Genomic DNA, 6,446 nt, shown 5'->3' on the forward strand with positions numbered 1-6,446 from the left:
AAAAAAAAACAAAAAAAAAAAAACCAGACTATCCTTCAACTTTAGTCTGGCCTTTAAATGACTATAATCCAAGCCAACAACGTGAAGGCAATCTGATAATAGACTCTGGGGTAGAAACACCCACTAAATCCAAATTCCTGACCCACAGAAGCTGTGAGACTATAAATGTTTACTGCAGTTTTAAGCCAGTATATTTTCAGGTAAATTACTGTGCTACAATAGTTAACTAACACAGATTTACAGATTACTCCTGGGTATATGTTACCAGGAGAGGGGTGTTCCCATACAGTAAAACTTGAAAATGCAGGCACTGCTTGGAATCAGGTAGTAGACAGAAGCTGACAGGACTTGCAGCAGAGTATCAGCGAAAGCTTGATGAGCAATGAAGACACTGTCACTAGAAACTTCATGGTCCTTAGGAGGCTGCTACTAAGGGCTTAAATGAAAGCGAAAAAAAGGTAACTGAAAATTGGAAGAAGCTGAATACTTCATAATTAGTAACTGCAAGTTTAGGCACAACATTGCCTGTGGTAACATGAAAAATAGAAAATGTATTTAACGAGTTGCATGATTTAACATGGAGATTTCTAGGTATTCTGTGGAAGATGCAGTCTAACTCCTTCTTACTTTTACAGTAAAAAGCAGGAGTACAGAAATAAGCTAATGGAAAGACTATTGACAAAAAAAGAACCAAGACTTGCTGGTTTTAAAAATTCCCAGTCTCTCCAGATAGCAAACAAAGCTAAAATCAAAGAATGGCTCCCAAAGAAAATCTAGGCCACTGTTAGAAAACAGCTGTATGAAGATTAAAACAAGAGTGTAGCTGTAAACTCCTTTGTTAAGACCTAAGAAAGACAGAAAGCAATACCTCAGATAACCTGAAATAGGACTTTAAGAGATGTCAAGGTCATAAAAAACAATGAATGAGGACATATTCCAAACTGGGAAATACTGAATAGACATGACAGCTAAATGCAACTTATGATCTTGGATTGGATCCTGGACCTGGAAGAGTAAAAGGTTTCCCCCTTTGGTGTAGATGACATCAGCGGGTGCGACCTGAATATGATCTGTAGATTAGATAATAATCTGTAATAATATTAATTTATTGATTTTCATCACTATACTTTGTTTAGGAAATTCCCTTTAATTAAAACTATACACTGACAGTACTTGGGTTAAAGAGGCATTGTATTTGTAATTTATCCTGCAATGGTTCAAAAAGATTCTATAGAGAGTAGAGGAGAAAGAGAGCCAGCAAAAGAGGGTGGAGGGTAGGGGCCGGGCGCGGTGGCTCAAGCCTGTAATCCCAGCACTTTGGGAGGCCGAGACAGGCGGATCACGAGGTCAGGAGATCGAGACCATCCTGGCTAACACGGTGAAACCCCGTCTCTACTAAAAATACAAAAACTAGCCGGGCGAGGTGGCGGGCGCCTGTAGTCCCAGCTACTCGGGAGGCTGAGGCAGGAGAATGGCGTAAACCCGGGAGGTGGAGCTTGCAGTGAGCTGAGATCGGGCCACTGCACTCCAGTCCGGGCGACAGAGCGAGACTCCGCCTCAAAAAAAAAAAAAAAAAGAGGGTGGAGGGAAGGACATGGTAACATTAATATGGTAAAATGTTCACATTTTTGGAATGAGTGAGTAGTATAGCATTATTATTTGTAGTATTTTTGCAACTTTAACTTTGAAATTATTGAAAAACGAAAAGTTAAAAAAAGAATTAATCCTACTGGCTGCCTGGCTCAACGCCCAAGAATGAAGTCTAAAACTGCTTATAAATTCTTCATAAACTGGCCTCTTCTTAGCTAGTCTCATCTTACCATACTCTTCAGTCTCACCCAACCCACCCTCACATTCTAAACTGATGTTCCTGAAAAGACCTGTCCTCTCTTAACTCTTCACATAAATAGACTCTGAAAGGTTCAACTTGAGCGCAAGATTCCAAAAGGAAAGTACACAAAAAGGACAGAGGTACCAGGTAACTCTCAATGCTAGAAAACTTTTACAAAGACATAGAAAAGTCATTCCAATGATTTGACTGAGAGTTTTATTCCTTTGAGGGCCACGGAAGAAAGCAGTCTAGCTCTCTTCAAAGAGACGAGTAATCCTATTCTATGGTTTAAGTGTGGTGTGTTCCTGCCAAAACTCATGTTGAAATTTGCCAATGTGATAGTACTGAGAGCTGATGGGGCCTTTAAGAGGCATTTGGGTTACGGGACTATCCTCATGATGTATTAATGCAGCTTTCGTGAGGCTGGGTTGATTCTTGCAGGAATAGATTAGAAGGCTGCCTCTCATGTTTGGTCTCCCATTCTGCACATGTGTACCTGTTTCCCCTTCAGCTTCTTTGCCATGTAAACATAAGAATCAGACTTGGAGGGCAGCATGCACATGTGATTTCTACTAATTTTCAAAGTGCCTTGTGCTGATTCTCACGGGCCTAGCCATCTGCCCCAGCTCTGCCCTGGATTGATAGCTGTTATCAATCTTGATGAAAGAGCAATTGATGCTCTCAGCGAATTTAATGAAGGAGCTCTGTCTGTACTACAGCAGTTCAAGGAAAGTGACTTATCACATGTTCAGAACAAAAGTGCATTTTTATGTGGAGTTATGGCAGACCTATAGGAGACCTATAGGAGTTATGGCAGACCTATAGGAGACCTGTGGAGACCTATAGGCAGAGAGAAAACAGGGGAGCTAGGTGCAAGAGTCCACAAAGGGACCTGATGAAGCAAAGATCAAGGCCTTGCTTGAGAGAACTGGTTATACTCTGAATGTAACCACAGGAGAGAGGAAGTATGGTGGGCCTCCATCAAACAGTGTGTACTCTGGCGTGCAACCTGGAATTGGAACAAAGGTGTTTACAGGTAAAATACCAAGAGATTTATATGAGGATGAGTTGGTGCCCCTTTTTGAGAAGGCCAGTACCATTTGCGATCTATGTCTTATGATAGATCCACTGTCTGGTCAGAATAGAGGGTATGCATTTATCACTTTCTGTGGAAAGGAAGCTGCACAGGAAGCTGTGAAACTGTGACAGCTATGAAATTTGCCCTTTGGTAAACAACATGGAGTACGCATTTCTGTGGCAAACAACAGACTTTTTGTTGGATCCATTCTGAAGAATAACACTAAAGAAAATATTCTGGAAGAATTCAGTAAAGTCACAGAGGGTTCGGTGGACGTTATTCTCTATCATCAACCTGATGACAAAAAGAAGAAATGGGAGTTCTGCTTCCTGGAATATGAGGATCACAAGCCAGATGCCGGCTGATGAGTGGAAAAGTAAAAGTATGGGGAAATGCAGTTACAGTTGAATGGACTGACCCCGTGAAGAACCAGATCCAGAAGTCATAGCTAAGGTAAAAGTATTGTTTGTGAGAAATTCGGGCACAGACGAAATATTGGAAAAGTCATTTTCTGAATTTGGAGAACTTCAAAGAGTAAATAAGTTGAAAGATTATGCATTTGTTCATTCTGAAGACAGAGGAGCAGTCGTTAAGGTTATGGATGAAATGAATGGCAAAGAAATACAAGGGGAAGAACTTGAAATAGTCTTAGCCAAGCCACCAGACAAGAAAAGGAAAGAGCGTCAAGCTGTTAGACAGGCCTCCAGAAGCACTGCATATGAAGATTATCACTACACCCTCCTCCTCGAATGCTGCCTCCGACTAGAGGTTGGGGGAGAGGTGGATATGGCTACCTTCCAGATCACTATGGCATGAGATTACTATGGTTATTAATATCACAACTATCATGGAGGTTATGAAAATTCCCTACTATGGCTATGATGATGGCTATGCAGTAACAGAAAGAGGAGGAAGGGGAGGGCAGGGTGCTCCACCACCACCAAGGGGGAGGGGAGCACCACCTCCAAGAGGTAGAGCTGGCTATTAACAAAGGAGGGCACCTTTGGGACCACCAAGAGGCTCTAGGGGTGGCAGAGGGGGTCCTGCACAACAGCAGAGAGGCCGTGGCTGCGGTTCCCGTGGATCTTGGGGCAATCAGGAGGCAATGTAGGAGGCAAGAGAAGGCAGATGCTTACAACCAACCTGATTCCAAGCATCGTCAGACCAACTAGCAGAACTGGGTCTCTCAATCCATTGCTCAGCAGCCACTTCAGCAAGGTGGTGACTATTCTGGTAACTATGGTTACAATAATGACAACCAGGAATTTTATCAGGATACTCATGGGCAACAGTGGAAGTAGACAAGTAAGTGCTTGAAAATGATAATGGCAAGATACGACTGGCTCTAGATCTACATTCTTCAAAAAAATTTTTGCTTAACTGTTTCATCTTTAAGTAGCAATTTGCTGCCATTTGTATTGGGCTGAATAAATCACTATTGTGTATATACTCAAGTACGTTTATTTTTCCTCTTTTCATAAATGCTCTTGGACATTAGTGGGCTTACAGAGTTCCCTTATTCTGGGAGTTACAATGTTTTTATCATTTCAGGCTTCATTTTAGCTTCAAAACAAGCTGAGCACACTATTAAGTCATGATTTTGCAGAACCTTTGCTTTTGAAGAGTTTCACTTTTTTGGATCCAGGATAAATTACATAGAAGTATGGAGTATGCTGTAAATAAAAATACAAGCTATTGCTATGTCTTAGTAGTTTTAAGAAATGAAAGCAAACACATTTACGTTTTCTTGTACTGAAAATAACCTATGATTGTATGTTTTGCATTTTTAGAAGTAGGTTAACTGTGTTTTTAAACTGTTATAACTTCACGCCATTTTGAAATCTGCCCTACAAAATGTGTTTGGCTTAAACATCAAAAGCCATGACAATTTGTTCTTTGATGTGATTGTATTTCCAATTTCTTGTTCATGTAAGATTTCAATAAAACTAAAAAATCTATTCAAAAAAAAAAAAAGAACCATAGATTAAAAGTCAACACAACTCCATTTTCTTCTAACCACTATAAGTTACTGCAAATCATTGACCTTTGAACAAGTCATTTAAACTCTCCATGGAAACACAGCTTCACAATTCTTAGAGGGCTTTTTAAAAGATTTCAAATTGAGTGGTGTAGAAGTGAGGTTGGTGCTTTTAAAACTTTCTAACAAGTATAAAAAGAATTAGAAAAAACTAACAGAGTCCTTTGACAGCAGTAACTCTTACTAAAGATCATTCCTAGTGATTTTGACTACAGTCAAATCAACTGTGCATTCTATGTATCACTTGTGTTACTGAAGGAAAATACAACTGTTTTACAGTTGTGACATATATTGTGTGTGTGTGTGTGTGTATTTGATCTCTGCCCCCAGTTTCTGGCACAGAACTTCTAAAAACTCTTTGACGTCCTGAGTGATGGGGTAGTAAGAGCATTTTTTGTTATAATAGTTGGTCTTATTCTCAGATTCCTGGCACAGAGCTTGTAAAACTCTTTGAATTCCCCTAGTGATCATAATAAGCCCCTTTCAACCACACTTGAGTTTACACTAATAAGGTAAATCTTGGAGGATAGATGCTGGTCACCAGAGGCACCAACCATGTGATCAGAGATTTGGAACTTTAAGCCCTACCCTGGTACCTCTGTGGAGGGGTGAAGGGCTGGAGGTTGAATTCAATCACCAATGACCAAATATTTAATAAATTGTGCCTACATAATGGGAAATCTCCACAAAAAATCTTAACAATGAAGCTCTGAGAGGTTCCTGGTCAGTGAACACAATGAGATGCTGTGTGGGTGGAGCACCTGGAGAGGGCATGGAAGCTCTACCTACCTCCCCATAACTTGTCCTATGTGTCCCTTCCATCTAGCTGTTCCTGAGCTGTATCTTTCACAATACATAATAATAAATAGTGTTCTGGAGTTCTGTGAGCTACTGTAGCAAATTACCTAATCTAAGGAGAAGGTTGTGTGGAACCCCTAATTCATAACCAGTTGGTCAAAAGTACAGGCAACAATCTAGGACTCACAACTGGCCACTGAAATGGAGGCAGTCTCATGGGACCCAGTATCTATGGAATCTGCACTAAGTCTAGGTAATATCAGAACTGAATTACAGGACACCCACTTGGTGTCCACAGAGAATTGGATGATTAATTGGTGTAGGAAAAAACCCACATGATTATTGTCAAAAGTGTAATTATAGAACAACAGTATGCTTTCCTTTTACTAATCAACATCAACTAACATTAACAGACATAATAAATATTAGAAGGCATTCTACTGAAATAATAATTCACAATTTGAACTCTTAGTGACTGAATTTAACCCTGACAGACATGGCTTTAATTAATTTCAAATATACACTCTGGTTCCTTTTAAAATATATACCAAATTTTCAATTTTTGCAGAAACCATCCTTTAAATCAGTCTGGGTGGTGGCTCACGCCTGTAATCCCAGCACTTTGGGAGGCCAAAGCAGGATGGCTTTTATGCAGGCATTAGAGACCAGCCTAGGCAACATAGGGAGACCTCGTCTCTACA

The 6,446-nt window shown here is 40.3% G+C and overlaps 1 protein-coding gene and 1 pseudogene across 2 annotated transcripts in view; one reads left to right on the forward strand and one right to left on the reverse strand.

The window, feature by feature from the left end:
• Positions 1-6,446, reverse strand: part of MLLT10 (myeloid/lymphoid or mixed-lineage leukemia (trithorax homolog, Drosophila); translocated to, 10) — a 229,455-nt gene that overhangs the window by 115,043 nt on the left and 107,966 nt on the right. The window lies entirely within an intron of this gene.
• On the forward strand, positions 1,213-4,020 carry LOC105527549 (annotated as a pseudogene). Its single transcript, XR_001004242.1, has 3 exons — positions 1,213-1,274; positions 2,445-2,541; positions 2,649-4,020. The product of XR_001004242.1 is annotated as a heterogeneous nuclear ribonucleoprotein R pseudogene (transcript).

This window comes from Colobus angolensis, unplaced genomic scaffold (genome assembly GCF_000951035.1).
Source record: "Colobus angolensis palliatus isolate OR3802 unplaced genomic scaffold, Cang.pa_1.0 Scaffold63, whole genome shotgun sequence".
Classification (NCBI taxonomy): Eukaryota; Metazoa; Chordata; class Mammalia; order Primates; family Cercopithecidae; genus Colobus; species Colobus angolensis.